We start from the raw sequence: 22,999 nt of genomic DNA, 5'->3' as shown, positions 1-22,999 counted from the left end.
CCTCGAGCCTCCACAGCCCAGTTCCTGCTCTTCAGACCAAGCAAATGAATTCTTCAATTTGCCAGTGACTGAAGCACCGAACTACTTTGTCACCTCCCTGCTAAGCGGATGGCTCTTTGGTCTGGTTTGTGGATACCCTTGCAAGTCACCTAATATCAGAAGTCACCCGGCCACAGTGAGCATCTCAGACCACACTGACAACCCCAAGTCAAATGCCTGCCCTGGGGCTCCTGACTGAGGGTGTTGGAGCCTGATTTCCCATCAGCATTGCTGGTCTCTTAGGGACAGAGCGAGTGGCCATTCCCAGCCCATGAACCTGGCCAGTTCTGTTTCCAAGGTCCCCCCCCAATGAGTGCAGTCTGCCAGTTTCTGTCCCACAGTGAGGAAGCTGGCATCCCTGTCACCCAGTGCAGTGGGGGGACAGTGGAAGGGACAGGGCTCACCTGGGCTTCTTGAGGTCTGAGCAGTGTCTTGGTCTCCTTTCCTCTTCCTGAGGGCTTCTGCCTGGGAGGCAGCCTCTTTTATAGCTTGGGGACCAGGAAATGGGAGATTTCTTCAGAAGTTAATTGAGAATTCTTCAATCAGGAGGTATCTTTCAGGGCTCTCCAAAACAAATAATTGCCAATCACATTAGCAGGTGGGTAAGTTAAGCCATTTGGTTTTCAAGTTAAACAGAAAAACTTGAGATGGGCTGTTACTCAAGACTTCGTGGTTTCATGCACAGAGCTGAGGTTGGGGACCCACGCTCCCAGGTGACCTGGAAGATCATGTTAGGAGCTCCAGACAGGGCAGCCAGTTAGAGCCCAGGAAGGGACATCAGTGTCATCTCTTGTCCCCTCTCCTTTACTGGTCTGACTCTTTTTTTCTAATTGGAGAGCTCCTTCTACTCCTGCAATGTCAAGTGTCAAACTGCATCAGACTTCTCCATCTCTGGGGGTCTCTCTGTTCCTGCCTGGGGTTCTGAGCCCCTGATAGTCACATACCTGATAGTCATGTGACTGCACATCCTTATCAGAATCTGGGAGGGGATGGTAATCGTTCCTCTTTTTGGGAGGAAGAAACCGAGACCTAGTAATGACTCGTGACCCAGAGAGCACATTGCACAGTTAGACCTCAACTCACCAGAAAATAACAGCAATTAAAAATGCCAACAGCTAACACCTGCTGAGATTTTGCCATGTGCCAGGGACTTACAACCTCGGTTGAAGTGGGAAGTGAGTTTTTTTTTTTTTTAATATTTAGGTGTAGATGGACATAACATAATGCCTTTATTTTTATGTGGTGCTGAGGATCAAACCCAGGTCCCACCCGTGTAGGTGAGCGCTCTACCGCTGAGCCACAATCCCAGCCCCGTGAGTTTTTTTTTTAATATGTGTTTTTAGATGGGCTTTATATCATTCATTTATTTATATGTGGTGCTGAGAATCAAATCCAGTGCCTCACACATCCTGGGCAACCGCCTTAACACTGAGGCACAAACCCAGCCCAGAAATCTGCTCTTCCCCAAAAGAAGCCTCGGGCACTTGTCTCCTCCACCTGGGCCTTTGGAGACTTTGCAGATGGAGAAAGATGAGGGAGGAGAGGCTCAAGTCTTGAACTAGGAAAGCAGCTCTTGACCTGCAAAACCTGCCACCATAGGAGCAGACGCGGAGAGCGGTGCTGAAGCTTTGGAACCTGTGATGATCCTGGGGGAAAACCGAGGCTCGGGGAGGGCACTGGCCTGCCCAGCTGGGCAGAGGTGAAGTCCGACTGTCATTGGGGCCATAGAGCCTTTGTGCTCCTCAAGGGCAAGTTTGCATGTTGGTCTCTGGTCCAGAAAGCACCTGCCCCTGATCTGGAGCCCTCCCCTGGGCTAGGACATCAGGCAGCTCTGAGTTCCAGATCTGGCTCAGCCCAGGAACAGCTTGTGGGTCTAGGCAAGATACTTCCCCTCTCTTCCTTTTCTTCCTACTTTTTCTATGAAAATTGTAGTCATGGTAAAGACCCTGACCATGGGCTCTGTCCTCTTTGCAGACAAAAGTGCAGAGGACATTGTTACCGGGTCTCCAGGACTTGTTCACACTTCCCCCTCCCTCACCCAAGACAGGGAACTAACAATGCCCATCTGGGCTATCGGAGGATTAAAATTTGATGGAACAAATGTAGTCCCCACTTCGTGCCCCAGCAGAGCCAGTGTTGGGTAGCAGAAGGGCATGGAAGGCTCAAGGCACCCATGGGTGGGGCCTGGACCAATTTCTAAACATTTGGGGCTGAATTTCTGCTTAAGCTCCCCCCAACTGCCTATCTCAGCATCATCACAAGGTGCGTGTTCAACAAGCGCATCCAGGAGAAAGTGTGATGAGCTGACAGCTCCGTGAACCTTAAAATGAGAAGAAAATTCGAGAACCCCCAAGAGGCATCCTGAGGAAGGCCCTGAGCCAGCCCAGGAGGGGTCAGAAGGAGCACAAAAGCCGCCTTTGCCAGGGACCAGCCTCCCTCACTGGCCCTGCCCTCCAGTGTTTGTTCTTTGACTCAGGAGCAGGAAGAACCCTGGAGCTGTCCAGGGGAATCATGGTGTTTGGGTTGCAAATCGCTGGCCAAGCTTGTAGATTAGGAGTTTGAATTGAAAGATGGAGACAAGAAGTTCTCTGGCCCTATTCTCATTTCTGAGCCCTTGATACTTCCTTGTTTGAACTTTCCAGTTCAGTTCATCATTTTCCCCTTGGTGTGTGTGTCTGTGGGGGGATGGGGGTGGGATGGGTGATGGAAAGGAGGGAGGGGAGCGGGAGGGAGATGTGCAGCAGCTCAGAGCGGGAGCTCTAGAATCTGGCTGTCCACAGGCCATTTCCTGTGTGACCTTGGGCTAGTGATGTCCTCTGCCTTCTCAGCAGTGTTGTATTTCAGGGGTTGCTGTGAGCTCCAGGCACACACTAAGTGCTTAGATATGTGCTACTATTATCAATATATGTGGGTTATTTGTCCATCTTTGGGTGAAGGAGAGTGGGAATGAATATTTAAAAATTGAATAGACAATAGCCAAATAATTAAGAAGGCATGAATGACATTGAGTGACCACTCCCCATCCACTTAGCACATGCTCAACCTGCTGCAAATGGTTTTTCCTGGGCATTCTGCAGGCCAATTTTTTTTTTTTCCTAAAAATCACTAAATTACATTATGTCTAAGAACAATCGCACACAGAGAGAGTTCAACGAGTCTTCAGGACTGAGGCCCCGCCCGTACCCAGGACCCAGGCCTAGAGTCAGACTGGGACAGCGCTCCGAAGCAATCCTGGTGGCTGACCCGCACCCTCAGGTGACCACTGTCTTGGCCGGGGGTGTCCTGGGTTAGTTTCGCAGTTTTGCAGCTTCGTGTCCCTGGGAGGTGTCCCCTCTCATCTCCGTGTCTGGCGACATTCACGTGATTTTACGTTTATGAGGCTCAACCTTGTGGCTGTGGGAAGCTGGAGGTGGCTTCCTTGCTACTGAGGGTATCAGGGAGTCGCTGTCCCACCAGGTCATTAAGCGTTTTGTTGGTTCTTTTGTGGGCTTTGGGGAGTGGTTAATTGGGGGCTGCTGGGAGCTGGGGGCCAGGTGCCTCCTTTCCTTCAGTGCGCATGCGCATTTCCTCCCAGGGGAACTGGAGTCTCAGGGCGGGTGTGGGGTGTGTGTCTGGCTGTAGCTGATCTCAGTGTCCTGGGGGTGGGGGCGGTCTGCTTTCCCTCCCACCAGCAGTGCCAGGGCTCCCTGGCTCCTCCTCCTGCAAGATGTTAATTACCATTTTGCAGATGATGAGGACCAAGAGGCAGAATGCGGTTTCCCAAACAGAGTTGGTGAGTCCTGAGACCAGGATCTTCCACTCATTTAACCCTGAACCTGGACTGAGCTCACATCGTGGGGTGCTGGGGACTCACTGGTCACCGTGTTCTGAGGGGTCTATACCTCAAGGAACTCCTAGGGAGGCTGAATCAAATCTGAAGTCAGGTGTCTTTGGCACCAGTGTGTCTACATGTCCACTCTGTCACCCTTTCTCTATAATGGACTCTTTGGATCCAGGGACCACCACATAGTAGGTGCTCAATTTATATGGAGTGGGAGATCTCAGACCCTCCTGGCAGTGAGGAGCAAAGTCACAGATGAGTGCAAAAGACAGGGCCAGAGTGTTTTCTGTGGTATTTCTGTGCCTGTGATCAAGTCTGTCTGTTTCCCAGGGCCACACAGAGGGGACCCGTGCACCCTTCAGAGCTAGTTTATTGTGGAAGAGGACAGGAGGTGCATAAGGCCTGGGGTCAAGTTTCTAGGGGCAGCAGAAGCCCCATGCTGAGGGAGACTTGAGTCCCACAAGGTGGAATCTCTTTGCAGTCAATGGAGGCAGCTGGAGGACCCTGGAGACTGGTGACTGGAGCTTGCCTGGACTCAGGTTGGCCAAGTTGGGGAGCAGTTGCTTATTCTGTAAGGAGAGGGGACAGGGACAGACTCAGTCGCCAGGTGACCCCAGGCCCACAGTGCAGGGAACTTCCCTGCTCAAGGCTGACCAAAGGCTGGGGCCAGGAGACTTTGTGTCACTCTTTCCAAATGACACCTGATCATTCACTTCTCGTCCTCTACTTAGGAGCCTGGGCCTCCAGGAGACAAGGGCTGAAACTGGCCACTTCCACAGGACAGGGGTGGTCTCAGGCCTGGGCGGAGCCTGTGCTCCCTCTTGTATTGGGGTAGCTCTTGGGAGGATCTAGAATCTGTGGTGTCCTGGGTTTGGGGACTGGGCGGGGGTTTCTTGGCAGGAGATCCCCTCTACAGTCCCAGCTCTTGGGGACCATAATGGCCATCATATTAGGTTTTCCTCAGCAGATGCGGACACCCTCAGCAGGCCTCTTGGGGGTCCCGGGCTGGGGTCCTTCTTTCAATACTTGCCAATTCTGAGGGATCCTCCCAGGATGAACCAAATGGTCAACCACGAGGCCTTTGAGCAGTTCACATCCAGCTGCCTGAGGATCTCACCAGTCAGAGGACACACCTGGGCCACCAGCAGAGAGAAGGGTCAGGCCAGGGGCTGCGGAAGGAACGCTGGGGGTCCTGTGGAGTGTCACCTCCACTGGGTTTCAGCATGAACTGTGGCAAGCATTGCCCAGGTGTAGTGGCACCCCCTCTTCCACAGAAAATCCTAATTAAGCTTCTCCAGAGACCCTCACCATAATTGTTCTTAGACTATCAGCAGGAATTTCTGCAAGAGTTTTCAGGCAGGAAGTGTGTCCACAGAAGCAGGTAAGAGACTCAGTCAGGGCTCTAACTGGGCCTGCAGCCTTCACAGGGGTTTACATTTCAAGGAACAGCAATTAGATCCTGGGGAAAGTTCTTTATGATCCAAAAGATAAGAGTGAATGATAGAAATTAGGTTCCTTGGAAACCAGCTGGGGGAGTCGGGAGGGGGCTGGATATCATATTTCTCATAATGTACAACTTGAAATTCAAAAACACTTGGACAGATTTCTACAACATGGCAGTCTTGGGCCTCGCCAGTCACCGTGGAATACACCCCTTTGGAACTGATGATTACTGGCCAGTCCAAGATTTGCATGCCGTAAATCAAGCCAGGGTCGCCTTACACCCTGTGGTCCCCATCCATATACTCTGCCAAGTCTGCTCCCAGCTGAAGCAGCCTAGTTCACATGCTTGGACTAAAGATGCCTTCGTTTGCCACTTTGCTTTCCAAAGGGAAGATTCTAAGGGGAACAAAGGCCAGTTGACCTGGACCAGGCTACCACAGGGTTTCGGAAATCACCAACTGTCTTTGGGACAGCGCTGGCCTGTGACTAAAGGCCTTTCCTACAAAACAATGTGGGTGCACACTGCTCCAATATACAGATGGTCTGTCCTTGGCCAGAACATCCAGAGAGACAGCAGGGAAGGGGCACAGCTGCTTCTCACTCTCCTGTGTCAGGCTGTTTACAAAGTTTCAAAAAAATAAAATAAAGTCAAATGCCTGTGTTTCTATCTGACTCTGGGACAATGGCAGTTGGGCCCTGAGGGGAAACAGGTGATCTGCTCAATCCCAGTCCCTTCAACCCGCCGTCAGATTACAGAGTTTTAGGGGGCTGCTGGATACTTCCGTATATTGATCCCCAACTTTTCAGTTATGGCAAAACCCCTCTATGAAACCACAAAGGGGAGAAGAAGGATCCTCTAACATGGGGCCAACACAACAAAAGGCCTTTGAGGACATTAAAAAGCACTCACCAGGGCACCTGGACGGGGCTCCCTGACCTCACCCAGCCTTTCTTTCTGTATGTCCATGAGCGGTCTGGAATAGCCGTAGGAGTCTTAACTCAAATGCTGGGGACATGGTACTGTCCAGTGGCCTACATATCCAAATAGCTAGACTCTGTAGCCACCTTGTTTGTGGTCCTTGCAGCCATGGCCCTTCTGGTGTTGGAAGCTGATAAACTCTCTATGGGATAAGATTTGGTTATCAGAGGTCCTCATTCATTTTTTTTTTTTTTTTGTACCAGGGATAGAACCTAGGAGCACTTGACCACTGAGCCACATCCTCAGCCTTGTTTTGTATTTTATTTAGAGACAGGGTCTCACTGAGTTGCTTAGTGCCTCTCTATCTATCTATCTATCTATCTATCTATCTATCTATCTATCATAATTTGTTATACATGACAGCAGAATGAATTTAACTCATAGTACACATACACAGCACAGTTTTCATGTCTCTGGTTGTACACAAATAGAGTCACACCATTCGTGTCTTCATACATGTACCTGGGGTGATGATGTCCATCACATTCCACCGACTTTCCTACCCCCATGCCCCCTCCCCTTTGCCCTATCTAAGGTTCCTGCATCCCTCCCATGCTCCCCCCACACCATTCCCATTATGGATCAGCGTCCTCATGTCAGAGAAAATATTCAGCATTTGTTTTTTTTGGAATTGGCTTACATCACTTACCATAATATTCTCCAACTCCATCCTTTACCTCTAAATGCCATGACTTTATTCTCTTTTAATCCTGAATAATATTCAATTGTGTATATATGCCACAGTTTCTTTATCCATTCATCTACTGAAGGGCATATAAGTTGGTTCTACAATTTTGCTATTGTGAATTATGCTGCTATGATGTGGCTGCATCACTATAGTATGCTATTTTTTTAAGTCCTTTGGGTATAAACTGAGGAGAGGGATAGCTGGGTCAAATGGTGGTTCCATTTCAAGTTTTCCAAGGATTCTCCATACTGCTTTCCATATTGGTTGCACCAATTTGCAGTACCCCCAGCAATATATGAGTGTGTCTTTTCCCTACATCCTCACCAGCACTTATTGTTGTTTGTATTCTTTTTTTATATTTATTTTTTAGTTGTAGTTAGACACAATACCTTTATTTCACTCATTTATTTTTTTATGTGGTGCTGAGGATTGAACCCAGCGTCTCAGGCATGCAAGATGAGTGCTCTACTGCTGAGCCACAACCCCGGCCCCTGTTTGTATTCTTAATAGCTGCCATTCTGACTGGAGTGAGATGAAATCTTAGAGTAGTTTTAATTTGTATTTGTCTAATTTCTAGAGATGTTTAACATTTTTTCATATATTTGTTGATTGTATATCTTGTGAGAAGTGTCTGTTCAGTTTCTTAGCCCATTTATTGATTGGGTTATTTGTATTTTTTGTTAAGATTTTTGAGTTCTTTATATACCCTAGAGATTAGTGCTCTATCTGATGTGCGTTGGTAAAGATTTGCTCCCAAGCTGTAGGCTCTCTATTCACCCCACTGATTGTTTCTTTTACTGAGAAGAAGCTTTTTAGTTTAAATCCATCCCATTTATTGATTTTTGATTTTATTTCTTGTGCTATAGGAGTCTTATTAAGGAAGTCAGGGCCTAATTTGACATGATGAAGATTTGGACCTACTTTTTTTTCTGGTAAGTGCAGGGTCTCTAGTTTAATTCCTAGGTCCTTGATCCACTTTGAGTTGAGTTTGTGCATGGTGAGAGACAGGGAATTAATTTCATTTTTGTTGCATATGGATTTCCAGTTTTCCCATTTGTTGAAGAGGCTATCTTTTCTCTAACATATGTTTTTGGCATCTTTGTCTAATATGAGATAACTCTATGTGGGTTTGGCTCTGTGTCCTTTATTCTGTACCATTTGGTGACAATATCATGCTGTTTTGGTTATTATTGCTCTGTAGTATAGTTTAAGTTCTGGTATAGTGCTGCCACCTGCTTTACTCTTCCTGCTAATGATTGCTTTGGCTATTCTGGGTCTCTTATTTTTCCAGATGAATTTCATGACTGCCTTTTCTATTTCTATGAGGAATGCCACTGGGATTTTGATTGGAATTGCATTAACTCTGTATAGTGCTTTTGGTAGTTTGGTCATTTTGACAATATTAATTCTGCCTATCCAAGAACAAGGGAGAACTTTCCATGTTTTAAGGTCTTCTTTGATTTCTTTCTTTAGCATTCTGTAATTTTCATTGTAGAGGTCTTTCACCTCTTTCATTAAGTTGATTCCCAAATATTTTATTTTTCTGTGGTATTGTAAATGGGGTAGTTTTCGTAGTTTCTCTTTCAGAGGTTTTTCACTGATGTACAGAAATTCCTTTGATTTATGGCTCTTGATTTTGCTATGTGGCTGAATTCATTTATTAGTTCTAGAAGTTTTCTGGTGTAATGTTTTGGGTCTTCTAGGTATAGAATCATATCATCATCAAATAGTGATAATTTGAGTTCTTCTTTTCCTATCCATAACCCTTTAATTTCTTTCACCTGTCTAATTGCTCTTAAATAAGAGTGGTGAAAGGGGGCATTATTGGGAGTCGACTGGCTCCAAAGACTAACTTCTCCATCCCCCAAGAAGAGCCATCCAATGATGAGCCCTGCTGGCTCACATGATCCTTACCCACCAATCAGACTAACCCTGCTGGTTCACATGATCCTTACCCACCAATCAGAAAGCACTCCATGCCAACTGTCAAACCCGTCAACCATTAAACTGTCATATCTGTCAAACTGCCCCTGGCTCTATAAATATTCAGAGCTATTCCTCAATAAACAGGCATTTTCTCCGACGACGAGCCTTGATTGTTCTTTCAGGCATCACTGTCTTATTCCAGTTTTTAGAGGGAATGCTTTCAATTTTTCTCCATTTAAAATGATGTTGGCCTGGAGTTTAGCATAGATAGCTTTTACAATGTTGAGATATGATTCTATTATCCCTAGTTTTTCTAGTGTTTTGAACATGAAAGGGTGCTATATTTTGTTAAATGCTTTTTCTGCATCTATTGAGATGATCATATGATCATTAACTTTAAGTCTATTTGTTGGGAATCGCCCAGGCTCCAAAGACTAACTTCCCTGGGCTGGGGATGTGGCTCAAGTGGTAGCGTGCTCGCCTGGCATGCGTGCGGCCCAGGTTTGATCCTCAGCACCACATACAAAGATGTTGTGTCCACCGAAAACTAAAAAATAAATATTAAAAAAATTCTCTCTTAAAAAAAAAAAAGACTAACTTCCCCATCCCCCAAGAAGAGCCGTCCAATGGAGAGCCCTGCTGGCTCACATGATCCTGCCATCCAATGGTGAGCCCTGCTGGCTCACATGATCCTTACCCACCAATCAGAAAGCACCCCAGCCAACTGTCAAACCACCCCCGGCTCTATAAATATGCAGAGCTGTTCCTTAATAAATGGGCATTTTTTCCGATGACAAGCCTTGATCATTCTTTCATTGCTGCTGAAACCCAGGAGGGGGAATGCCTCGCTGCTCGAGGGCCCCTCTCTCAAGGCTTGCAATCCTCGTCCACTCTTTCAAGCGCTGCTACTCGCACAACACTGGCTCTTCAGTAGGTGAGTTCCCCATTGGGTCTCCAACTTCAGACAGGCTAAGCAGGGGCTTTGAAGGTGATCGTCTGGCAAACCTCTGACACCCAATCTGGAGGAGAGAACGCACCCCACCATGACTTTCAAGATCACGGTGGACTCTCTGGAACCCAGTTCATGAGCAGGAGGTCCTGAGTGGTGGAAGAACAGGCTCTCTCTCTCTCTCTCTCTCTCTCTCTCAACCACCCTTGTCCCTCTCCTGACCTATGGGGACCTCTTCTTCCCTCCCTGCAGACTCCCCCTTATTAAATTCTGCACACAAGATTGGCCTTACTATCAATTGGACAATCAAAGTCAGGATCCCTAGACCCGGCAATTCTCAGAGATCTGTTTAACTCCTGCGAATGCTTGAAAAAGTAGAAGGAGATCCCTATGTTAAGGCTTTTTCTATTCTTTGTTCTCACCCCTGTTGAGGGCCACAGCCAGGTCGGGATGACTGCATGGCATTTTGCCAGAAGGGAGTGGTTGAGAGGTGATGCCAGCGAGCCATTGAGATGATGATGGTTAAGTTAAGTTGTGTATTCAATTGTATATAGACCCCTTCTGTCTGCCTCAGGCACCTGCTACTTTGGAGTTCTCGCGGGGATTCCTGGGGAGTTTGCGTTGGTTGGTGAAGATCAGGTGGAGGGAGTTCCGGTTGGTGTGTGGTGTCCCTGAGAGCTGCTGAGTGGGTAGAGTTCAGAAATAAAGTTTGTTCCTGCTTGAGTGGCTGGTGATTTGTGCCCAGCCAGACTGCGGCACACCCTGACCCATCTGGCAGATGAACCCCCTCCCTACTGACCTCCCCCATCAGCTCCATCCAACCCCTCAGGTGCTTCCCCTGACTCGGCTGACACCTTTAGTTCCCCTCAAACTAGGTCCTGCCCCTAGTCCCACAAACCATGGCCCCCTTAAAAGAGGTTGCTGGACCTGAGGGCATTATCTGGGTACATGTCCCATTCTCTATGAATGACCTCATGCAATTCAAGTGAAGGTTGGGCTCATTCACCACAGAAGAGAGTTTCAGTGGGTCCTCCAGGCTTATAGCCTCACTCACCATGATATATACATGTTATTGGCTAATACTCTCCTCCCTGAGGAACGTACCAGAGACTGGGAACTTGCCAGAGCCCATGCGGACGAAACTCACTGAGTTAATCCCCATCACCCTCCGGGGCCACTTGCTGCCCCAGATCAGACTCCCGACTGGGATTATAACACACAAGCTGGCATACAGAGTAGGGATCGATTCTCCGCATGTATTATTGCTGGGTTCAAAAAAGCGGCACGTAAGGCCGTCAATTTCCAAAAATTACAAGAGACCCCATTGGAATTTCTGGATCAGCTTACAAAAACCTTTCAGCTCTAACCTAGATCCCGAAACCCCAGATGTCCGTCATGTCCTTATGACACATTTCCTCTTGAGAGCTACCCCAACATCTGGGCCAAACTAAAAAAAGCTCGAACATGGCCCTGCCACCCCCCAGACTGAGAAATTTCAGATGCTCACCCAGGCCCTGCAGGGTGCTTGCTCCGGTCACCGCCCATCACTGAAAACCACCCTGGGCGCCTGCTTCAAGTGTGGCAAGGATGGACATTAGGCCAGGGCATTCCCCGCACCACGCACTCCGCGTACCCCATGCCCTAAATGTCAACAACAAGGTCATTGGGGCTCTGACTGTCCTAGATCCCGTAGGAGGCCTATGGCCAGGGAACCCTCCGACCTTTGGGCATGGCAATCGATTGACAGTGACTTGGGTCCTTGTCCCCGACCATAATGATCTATAGTCAGGAACCCAGGGTGTGGATTCAGGTGGATGGATGCAAGGTTGACTTTCTCCTTGACACCGGGGCTACCTTCTCAGTCCTGACAGAATTCTGGGGGCAAACAGTGCCGTCCACCTCTCCTATTGCCGGGGTAGGAGGAAAGACCATCTATCCAGGAAAGACTCCCCTATTCCTCTGTTCCATAGACAACTTCCCATTCCCTCAGACGTTCCTAGTTATGCCCCAATGTCCAGTTCCTTTGCTCGGCCGAGATATTCTCTCTAAATTCAATACAACAATCAACATCCGGGCTCCTGGCATCAGTCAGGCCCCAGAATCGGCCTGTTCATCTTTTCTGGCCCTTTTGGCAGAAGACTGGCCATTCTGCTCCACTTGTGAGGCTGACATGAAACACCACACTAAAAAGGACCCCTTACCTACGAACCTGGTTGACTTGATTGTATGGGATACCCACACCCCCTCTATGATTTCCTGCCCACCAGTTAACATTCATCTCAAAGATCCTAATACATTCCCCAATCAGGCCCAGTGCCCCCTGTCCACAAAAGCTCTTCTGGGCCTACAACCTATTATGCAGGACCTTCTTAGCAAGGGGTACCTCCACCCTGCTCATTCCCCTTACAATACTCCCATACTAGCGGTAAAAAAAAGCCCAACGGTCCTACATATGACTCATCAACACCTCCGTTAGGCCCATACCTCCTTTGGTTCCAAACCCATACACTCTGCTGTCTCAGATCCCCCACAATGCCACCCACTTCTCGACATAGATTTAAAGGATATCTTTTGCCTTTAACTTGGACTGTCCTTCCTCAGGGATTTCGAGATAGTCCACACCTCTTTGGACAAACCTTGGCCTCCGACCTCCAAACTTTTCACCCCCAGTGCCCCGAATCCACCCCTCTTGCAATATGTTGATTATCGTCCGGCAAATCTCTTTGCCCACCTGCGGGGAGGAAAGCACCCCAACACAGCCTTTAAGGCTACGGTGGCCCTCAGAGACTCCTTCTTTGGGCAGATTCAAAAGTCCTAGTCCTCTCACCTTAAGAATCAGCCACTAGAGATACACTTACCCTCCCCTTCCTCTCCCCTCTTTCCGGCCCTAGGAGTATCCGGCCTCTCCAGGAGGGGTCCTGAAAAGCCTTGGCCAAGGTCTCCCATGGCTCTGGCTCCATCCAGGATGAGAGCTTTGACTGTCAGGATTTTGGTGACGACCAATCTCTGAAGCTTGAACCTGCCACTTAGGCACTCCTGATTTTTGGCTCTAGCAGGGACGCCCCTTTTGCCAACAAATCAGTTTCCCCCTTCTCTGTGTCCTCTTCCCTCCTCCTCACATGGGTAATGTGTCCTCTCTGCCGGTCGACTCTCCCCTACAATGCCTCTTGGATCAAATATAGCACCCAGGCCTGGCCCCTTATCCCTAGTCAACCAAAGCAGATGGCCCCTTTTTGGGTCCCTGGATCCCGCCATTCTAAGGGATCTCTTTCAGGCTTTCTTCTTGCTCGGATCCAATCCTGCTCTCTGCACCCCTTGCAAACCTCTACAAATTCTTCTAGCTGGTCCAAAGGGTGCTCAACAGATGACACAGTTCTCCTACTTAATTTCTTGGCCTTAAAGGGATATCGGGCCTCTCCACAAAAGGCCCAAATAGCATGTAAAGAGATCACATATCTAGGGGTTCTCTATCTCTCAAGGGAAAAAGGCCATTACAGTAGACAGAAAGCAGCTTATTGTGTCTATACCTACACCAAAGACCAAGGATGACTCTCCTTCTTGGGTTTGGCTGGGTACTTCAGGGCCTGGATTACTTTTGAATTTCTCCCTCCTCGCCAGGCTGCTCTATAATCTGGCCAAGGGCCCCCAAGATGAACCCCTATCCTCAGCGGTAGGGAAGCCCTTTACAAAAAGACCCTCCTCTGGGCACCCGCCCTGCATCTCCCCGACCTCTCCCGACCCTTCACCCTCTATGCACATGAAAAACAGGGACAAAGTCTGGGCGTTCTGGTCCGGAATATGGCCCCACATGTGCACCAGCGGCCTACCTATCCAAACAGCTCGACCCCACCGTCAGGGGCTGGCCCCCATGCCTCAGAGCCCTAGCAGCGGCCCGTGACCTCCAGAAAGAAGCAACAAGCTTACCTTGGGCTCCCCGCTGACCATCTCATCTCCTCACCATCTAGAGGACTTCCTCACTGACAAGGGCTGCAGTCACTTCCTCCTTCCAGGGTTCTATCCCTCCTCGTCTCTCCTTGAAAATCCCTCCATCTCTTTTCAGCCCTGCTCTCCATTAAACCCTGCCTGCCTCCTCCCATCTTCTCCCTCACAAGATCCCGTCCACAAATGCCTGGAGGTCTTAGAGACGATTTGACCCTGCCCTACCACCACTTCTGAGGGACCCCTGCCCTCCTGGACCTCGTCTGGTTCTCAGATGGTAGCTCCTTTATACACGAGGGGGTTAGAGTGGCGGGTACGCGGTCGTCTCCCTCTCATCCATCATAGAGGCCAAACCTCTCCCACCCAGTACCACCAGCCAACAAGCTGAACTCAGAGCTGCCACAGGGCATGCTTGCTCCGGAGGAAACCCTCTCCCTATATACAGATTCCAAATCCGTCTTCCGTATCCTGATCTCCCACGCAGCCATTTGGAAAGAAAGGGGGCTACCACCAGAGGGACAGCAGTCACTAATTCCACACTTACTTCTGGCCTCCTACGAGCCTCCAGGCTGCCTTCCCAACTGGGAATAATCCATTGCAAGGCCCCAAACTGACTCCTCCCTTACTACCAGGGGGAATTCCAAGGCCGATCAAGCAGCTCCATCAGCCGCCCTACAGAGCTTTACCACCGGGGATCGGCCCAAAGATCCCCAACAACTCTTCCAGTTTCTTCACTCTCTATTCCATTCTAGTCCACAGAGTCTCACTACTTTTCTTCACTCCTTTTTCACCCTTTCCCCATTCGATAAGACCCTCCTTCAATGGATCACTTCCGCTTGTCAGATCTGCCAGAGAACCAATACCAATACTCCATTAAAACCTAAACCTTTCCCTTCTCATCAGGCCCACGTCATACCCCGGCTGCAGATTGATTTCACCAACATGCCCCAAGTAAAAAACAAGCCTTTCCCACTTCTAACAAGCAGGCCTCCGTGGCAGTTGGCTCATACAATCCCCCGTTTCGGGATGCCCACTTCTATCCAATCAGACAATGGCCCAGAATTCACCTCGCAGGTAACTCAGGGACTGGGTCACGCGCTATCACTCCCTTGGCATTTCCATTGCCCTTACTGCCCCCAGGCTTCCGGAAAGGTTGAAAGGACCAATCGGTCCCTTAAAGAGACCCTCACCAAGCTCACCAAGCTCACTGGGTAAAGGTACTCCCCTTACTCTCCCCTTGCTGTATTGCGCATTAGAGCCTTGCCAAAGAAGCCTTCTAATCTCTCACCTTATGAAGTCATATGGCCGTCCCCTCATTCCTCCCAAACTGCCTACAGAACCCCTACCCATCTCCGAAACCTATGCCTTGCCCCTCCTCTTCCATCTATGCTCTGAACTCTGGCACTCTCAAGACTGGCTCCTTCCTGACCCCAGTCTCCCTCAAAACCCTACCTCCTTAATGCCTGGTCAACTTGTTTACTATTGCCCACGAAGGGAAAAGCCCCCTCTAAAACCAAAATGGGAGGGTCCTGCTCAGGTGACTATGTGCACTCCCTTGGTGGCCAAACTCAAACTACTAATAACCAACTTACGCCATGGATTCACATTTCTAGGCTTAAGCCCAGAGCTCCTACACCTTCATCAGAAGAGCCCCAACGATAGTCACTTGTCATTAAGTACTCTTGTCATCCCTCCCCACAAGATCTCCTCAAGCTCTGCCTCTCCCGTGCTCTGTTCTTAGCCCAATGTTCCATAAATGGGTTCTGCTAATGCTCCCCCTCATTTCTGGCCCCTCTTGGGTCCTCTCTTTGCCCTATATTCAAGGCAAGTGACCCTAAGGGTCCCCTCCAGCCAGACCCTCTTCTCTTCCTTACAGATACCCCCACTTGCTTGGATCTGGCCGGTAGTGGGACCGTTGTGTGTTGTCCTTCTGACAAACCACTTAGGTGTCCAGAGCATGGTGACCCCTGAATAAGTGTGCACTTTACCAGTTGCCTTTTGGGCCTAAGGAGAAACATGTGTGTTTTGTTTACCCTCCCAATTTTGTAAGAATTTCAAGTATCAGTATTTAAAGTTGAGGTGTTTCACATAAAACCTGGAGAGAGCTGACTGCTCTCAAAGAGAAATTTGGTAACAATGGGCCACCATCCTCCTTTGGCCGCCTTCAAGAAAAGCAAAGAGAGAAGCAAGCTGGTACACCCAGTTAGGAAAAAGTTTGAAGAGCAGCCTTAATAGAGAGGGGAGGCAGGTAGATTGGACTAGGAATGTAGAGTGGAATTGAGGGTGTTATGTGCAGGACAGGTTGGTCTGCAGGTCATGCCAAACAAAGTTAGCTGCAGGATGACCTGGCTTCTCAAACCCTCTGTTTGGTTCTTTATCACCTGTTTGCTTCAAGCCCAAACACCCATGCCCCCATCAAGGCTGAACACTTAATCCCCCTTGTGCCAACAAGGCAGCTTGCAGACCCAGAGACCCCATTAGATTTGGGCTATAAAAACTCCCTGTGCCTGTTCCTTCCCTTTATCATAAAGCTCATTCAGACTCAGGTGGGTAAAATGTCTAACCAAGCTTTTAACCAGCTTCTCAGGAATTCCCAACTCCTGGCTACGGATGATACCTCCAGTGGAGACCTATGACGAATGGACTGACATCATCATGGATCTGTGGTGGCAAGGAACCTTCGTTGATACCGGTCTCCTCTGCCCACCTGAGGGGGCTCCTTACTTCCCTCCTCTCTTTCTCCACATTACCCCATCTCAGCAGGAAGCAGCCAGAATGAGTCGACACCCACTTTCATTTAATAACAAGAGGGGGGAATGTTGGGAGTCACCTGGCTCCAAAGATTAACTTCCCCATCCCCCAAGAAGAGCTGTCCAATGATGAGCCCTGCTGGCTCACATGATCCTTACCCACCAATCAGACTAGCCCTGCTGGCTCACATGATCCTTACCCACCAATCAGAAAGCACCCCAGCCAACTGTCAACTGTTCAACCATTAAACTGTCATAACTGTCAAAACCGCCCCCTCTCTCTATAAATATGCAGAGCTGTTCCTCAATAAAAGGGCATTTTCTCTGATGGCAAGCCTTGATCGTTCTTTCACTATTGATGAGATGAATTCATTTATTGATTTCTGTAAGTTGAACCAACATTGCATCCCTGGGATGAACCCCACCTGATCATGGTGCACTATCTTTTTGATGTTTTTTGTATTCAATCTGCCAGAATTTCACTGAGAATTTTTGTGTCTATGTTCATTAGAGATATTGGTCTGAAGTTTTCTTCCTTTGATGTATCTTTGTCTGGTTTAGGAATCAGGGTGATATTGGCCTCATAGAATGAGTTTGGAAGTGCTCCCTCTTTTTCTATTTCATGAGATAATTTGAGGAGTATTGGTATTAGTTCTTCTTTGAAGGTCTTGTAGAACTTAATCCGTTTCTGGGCTTTTCTTGGTGGTAGGCTTCTGATCTGTTTAACTTGTGTATATCATCCTGATTCAGTTTGGGCAAATCATGTGACTCTAGAAATTTGTTGATGCCTTTGATATTTTCTATTTTATTAAGTACAAATTTTCAAAATAATTTCAAATTATCTTCTGTATTTCTGCAGTGTCTTGCTAATGAGCAGTATGAAATGTCCTTCTTTATCCCTTTTGATGAACTTTGGCTTGAAGTCTACTTTATTTGATATGAGGATGGAAATCCTGCTTGCTTCTGCAATCCATGTGAGTGGTATAATTTTTCCCAACCTTTCACCTTCAGTCTGTGGATGACTTTTACTATGAAACGAATCTCTTGGAGGCAGCATAGTGTTGGGTCTTCTTTTTTAATCCACTCTGTCAGTCTATTTCTTTTGATTGGTGAGTTTAGGCCATTAACATTCAGGGTTATTATTGAGACATGATTTGTATTTTCGGTCACATTTGTTTATTTTTGGTATTTAACTTGACTTGGTTTCTCTTGATTGGTTTTTCCTTTAGTGTAATACCTCCCTTTGCTGATTTTCATTGTTGTTTTTCATTTCCTCTTCATGGAGTATTTTGCCAAAGATGTTCTATAGTGTAGGCTTTCTAGTTGTAAATTCTTTTAAATTTTGTTTAATCATGAAAGGTTTTTATTTCGTCATCCAATATAAAGCTTAATTTTTCTAGATATAAGATTGTTGGTTGGCATCCATTTTCTTTCAGAGCTTGGTCTATGTTCTAGGATTTTCTAGTTTTTAGAGTCTGGGTTGAAAAACCTGCAGATGTCCTAATTGGTTTCCTCCTGTATATAATCTGATTCCTTTCTGTCATGGCTTTTAAAAATTCTATCCTTATTCTGTATGCTAGGCATTTTCATTATATTGTGTCTTTGTGTGGATCTGTTGTAATTTTGTACATTTGGTGTCTTGTAAGCCTCATGTATTTGATTTTCCAATTCATTCTTCATGTTTGGAAAATTTTCTGATATTATTTCATTGAATAGATTGTTTATTCCTTTGGTTTGGAACTCTATGCCTTCTTCTATCCCAATAATTCTGAAATTTGGTCTTTTTATGTTGTCCCACAATTCTTGAATGTTCTGCTCATGGTTTCTGATCATCTTCACTGTGTGGTCAACGTTCTTTTGAAGATTATATATTTTGTCTTCATGATCTGAGGTCCTGTCTTCTAAGTGATCTAATCTGTTGGTGATGGGTTCTATTGAACTTTTAATTTGGATTCATTTTAAGGATTTCTGTTTGTTTTGTTTTTAGAATCTCTGTCTCCCTATTTGTTGAAGAAATCTTTTCTTCCTGTATTTGCTTATGTAGCTCTTTATCAAAATGATCATTTTCTGTATGTATTTGCTCTCTTTTATCATCCTTTAATTCACAGAACATTTTAATTATGTACACCCTGAACCCCTTCTCTGTCATTTCTTCTGCTGTGCTGGCCATGGATTCTAATGATGTAGTATCTTGGTTTGTTTGGGACACTTTCTTCTCTTGTTTTTTTTTTGTGTGTTTTGTTTGTGTGTCTTTCCTTCTAGCACTGCGGTTCTGAGGTGTAACAGTTTTTACCCTATACACTTATAGTGTCCCTGCAGGTTTCCAATACCTCTCCTTTAAGAAGGAGAACAATGTGAACAGATGCAAATACAAGCAATATATAACCTTAAGCCAAATACTTGCTATTAAGACATTTATGGTTTCATCACAATATATAGAAATGATGAGATCAATTATCATCTACAATATAAACAGTAGGCTTGCAAAAGGGTCTATGGTTTCTGATGTGGACAAAGAATCAGGGGTGTGGTGTAGGATGAGATATTGGGGGGTAGGAAGTGAGGATATAGAGTTATTAGATCTTAGAAAGCATAAAAGAGGAATCTAAAGAAGTTTGTTAGTAGCAGGAGAAGAGAGAGAAAGTGATTTGGGGGAGACAAGTAAGTAGGAAGACAGCAGAGAACAAAAAAACAAACAAACATAAATATTAAGAAAAATAAAAAAATATAAAAATAGGAGATAAAATGTACAACACCACTGTGAAATACTATTCAGACATCCCAGTCCTCAGTAGCCTACTCATGAAAAGTACTTGGTTTCACAGATGTTGGGGATGTGAGGGCAGGAGAAGAGATAGAGAAATAGAGATAAAGATAGAGATAGAGATAGAGATGAGAGAGAGAGAGAGAGAGAGAGAGAGAGAGAGAGAGAGAGAGAGAGAAAGAGAGAGAGAGAAATTTTAAGGAAGATCCAAGGATTGTTTTGGTTGGAGATCAGGATCTTTCCAGCTTCCCTTCTCATCCAGTAGGTGGCGATGTCTGTTATTTGCTAGTGTCTCCACCCTCAGGATGGGGAAGGTTATTAGGGTGGGAGGGTTGGTCTTGGGGGCGTGGTCCTTGCCCATCCTGGATGAAAGACTGCACTCCAAGGATCTCCTTTGAGGCCCACTTGTATGATGTGGGTGCCTGGTCTTATCTTCTTTTTTTTTTTTTTTTTCAATTTTTTTTCTTAGTTGTAGATGGACAAAATACCTCTATTTTATTTATTTATTTTTATGTGGTGCCTGGGATTGAGCCCAGGGCCTTGCACATGCTAAGCTATCACTCTACACTGAGCCCAGCCCCAGCCCCCTGATCTTATCTCCTTGTGTCCTGTAGACCTTGCAATTCCTGGTCTCTAATTGAATCTCTAAGCTCTCCCTCCCTCACTTCGTTTCTACTCCCCAATCAGGAGCCTCTCTCAGGAGATCTTGGGGGCTGCACACCCACCACGGAGAGCTGTTTTATGTGGGCAGTTCAGGACCCAGTTTTGCGAGCTACAGATCTGCTGCAGAGCCACAGGCACTGTGCTAGGTTAGCGGCTGCTGGGGAGAGGGGGCAGCTGGGGACTTTGGGTACCTTGATTTGCTTCTAAGCCCCAGCTGGATTTCCAAGGTGGGAGTTGCCCCAACTAAAGATGGTGAGGAAGGTGTCCCAAGATGGAGTGGCTGCTTTCAATGATGGGGTGGGGAACTGGGAGGTGGCGTTGAGCGAGTTCAGAGATGCAGCTCTGTGGCGTGCAGTATTGTGGCTTGTAGCTGTCCCTGGACCGAGTGCAGTGTCCCCAGGTGGAGGCTACCACGTGTAGGGGACTGTGGTTGGAGTCTCCAACATGGAGGTGACTGGAGGAGCCCCACTTTGGTAGATGGGGTCCACATAGGAGTGGTGGCCAGGATTATTGCGGGTTGGTAGTGACCAGGTGTCCTGTGTGGGAGCAGTGTCTGGGATTCTTGCGCAGGTGCTAATGCCGGGATCCTACTCAGGGACCCGAGGGCATTTGTGGATAAGGGGTCTGAAGACCTTTGTGACATGGTGGCTGTGATTCCTGCCAGTGCCTTACTTTTGCTGAGGCTGGCTTTGAACTTGTGATCCTCCTGTCTCAGCCTCCCTAGCCTCTGGGATTACAGGTGTGTGCCACTGCACCCGGCTCCTCATTCAGTTTTCTTTTTGTAGTTGTAGATGGACAAAATGCCTTCATTTGTTTATTTTTATGTGGTGCTGAGGATCCAACCCAGGGCCTCACACATGCCAGACAAGTGCTCTGCCACTGAGCTCCAGCTCCAGCACCTCTCATTCAATTTTGGCATTGTAAAAACACAAAGGACAGTATTAGTTGAAGATGAGGGATGATCAGATACTAGGAAACATTGTGTGAAAATCCACGTATCCATGTAGAAGTTGTCGGGACTTTAAATCCAGCAACTTTGCTTCCCATCGGACCTGGACAAGCTGATCCCAATCACATTGAGTCATGGATGAGTGTTCTCCAGCGGACTATACCTGGCAGACCAGCCCTCAGGGACCCTGATGAGAGCAATTCACAGATGAAGGTAATTTCATAAAAGATGGGGTACATTTGGCTGCATAGGCAGTGGACACTCCGGACTCTTCTGTTGAGGCAGAACCTCTGCCTCAGAAAACTTCAGCTCAAAAGGCAAAATTTATTGCTCTGACCTGAGCACTTCAGTTGGCAACAAAAACTATGTAAATACACAGTCTCAAAATATGCTTTCACCATCCTTCAGGTTCATGGGGACTTATATATATTTTTTAAAAGGGGGTAATTAACCCAGGAGGAAAAGACATAAAATTGGGCAGGATATTCTTTTTTTTTTTTTTAAAGAGAGAGTGAGAGAGAGAGAGTGTAAGGGTCCGGCAAAACGTCGGAGAAAGAGACCACAAGAGACTGCCTTATGCAACAGCAGAAGGGTGGGTTTATTTGGAGACCAGCATGCTAGGGCCCAGAGCTCTCTATAGCAAAGAGAGATAGAGCCCTGAGAACCGCTTGAGCAGAGCTTATATACTTTTCTTGGAGAGGGCAGGGAGGGAAGTTCATTGATGGGTCAGGGCAAGTGAGCAGTTTGCCTGCAACCGAGTGAGGGAGTGCATCCTGCAGTTTGGCAGTTGGGGACAGCACATTCTGGGAACAAGATTAGCAAACAGTTCACAGTTGGGGACAACACATCCTGGGAACAAGATTTCAATAGTGTTTTGTTAAGCATATAGAAAAACAGAGTGACAAGTACCTATTTTATTAACCTTTCATTCCCCACTTCTTCTTCTGGCTACTTTTAATCATAAAAGTGATCATTGCGGGGTGTCACATTCTGTGTCTGCTAGTGGGGTATATTGTTGTCTGATTACCATAAGTTTGACTTGTCCAATTTTGGGCTTGGAAAAAGGAAACTACACGGTTGAGCAAATAGGGTCCTAGAGTTAGCAACAATATAGGAATTATTAAAGGACCGGCCAGGGCTGATAAATCGTAGTTAACCAGGGGGACTGTGTGAACCAAGACTCATACCACCCTTTTTGGGTCTCTCTCTCTCTCTCTCTCTCTGACACTCTTTAAGGCGTCTTCTTAGTTTACTCATAGATTCTTTTACAACTCCAGTATGGTCGGCATAAAAACAACATTCTTCCCTCAATGCAGCACAAAGGCCCTCTTCTCTCAAGAAGAGGAGGTCCAACCCTTGCCTGTTCTGTAAAACAACTTCAGAGAGAGAGGTTAAAGATTTCTGTAAAGCTGTGATGGAGGTTTCTAATATCTTTAAGTTTTGGTCCATTGCTGTTTGTAATTGGGTCATTTGTTGTGTCCTACGGACCAGGGCAGTGGTCTTTGTGCCCACCCCTGCAGCAATTCCCATTCCTAATAAGATGGCTAAAGTGAGGGATACAGGTTCCTGGAGGAACTGGGATGTATGCCCCCCTATTTGATCTTTAAATGAACCTGCGTCATGATAGAGCACTCTGGGAAACATCTGCACCATTACATGATTAATCACATCTGTTGACCATTTTATGAAAACATAAACAATGTTTAAGTATATAGAATTATACTGTTGTAGGGATGGACAAGGCAAGGCACCTAAGATAGCACTGAAGACAGGGAAACAGTTCTATTTGCTTGCAACCGGATTCAGAGGGCATTGCTTCTATTGTAATCAATTAATCCCTTGAACCCCAAGTTTAGGTAGTTTTAGAATTTTCTACTCAGCATGTGAAGGGAAGGGGCTTAGAAGTTCACAGTCTGCAGAAGTTCACAAAAAGCAGTTTTTGTTTCTGTTATTTTTTTTCTCTGTTCTGGTCAAGTTAACTTTTCAAGGACACCTGGGAGGGGGAAATTTTTTTTTTCCTTGCCAGCTGTTACCATGGAGCCCAGTTGATAACTTTTTATCTTAGAAATGTAGCCATCTCTGTGAAGCCC

General features: G+C 46.8%; 1 protein-coding gene across 1 annotated transcript in view; it reads right to left on the bottom strand.

The window, feature by feature from the left end:
• Positions 1-22,999, bottom strand: part of Bpifa1 (BPI fold containing family A member 1) — a 48,423-nt gene that overhangs the window by 6,067 nt on the left and 19,357 nt on the right. The gene's annotated exons all lie outside the window — the stretch shown is intronic.

The sequence above is a fragment of the Ictidomys tridecemlineatus genome, chromosome 5 (assembly GCF_052094955.1).
Source record: "Ictidomys tridecemlineatus isolate mIctTri1 chromosome 5, mIctTri1.hap1, whole genome shotgun sequence".
Taxonomy (NCBI): Eukaryota; Metazoa; Chordata; class Mammalia; order Rodentia; family Sciuridae; genus Ictidomys; species Ictidomys tridecemlineatus.
This window is presented reverse-complemented; position numbering and strand designations above follow the sequence as displayed.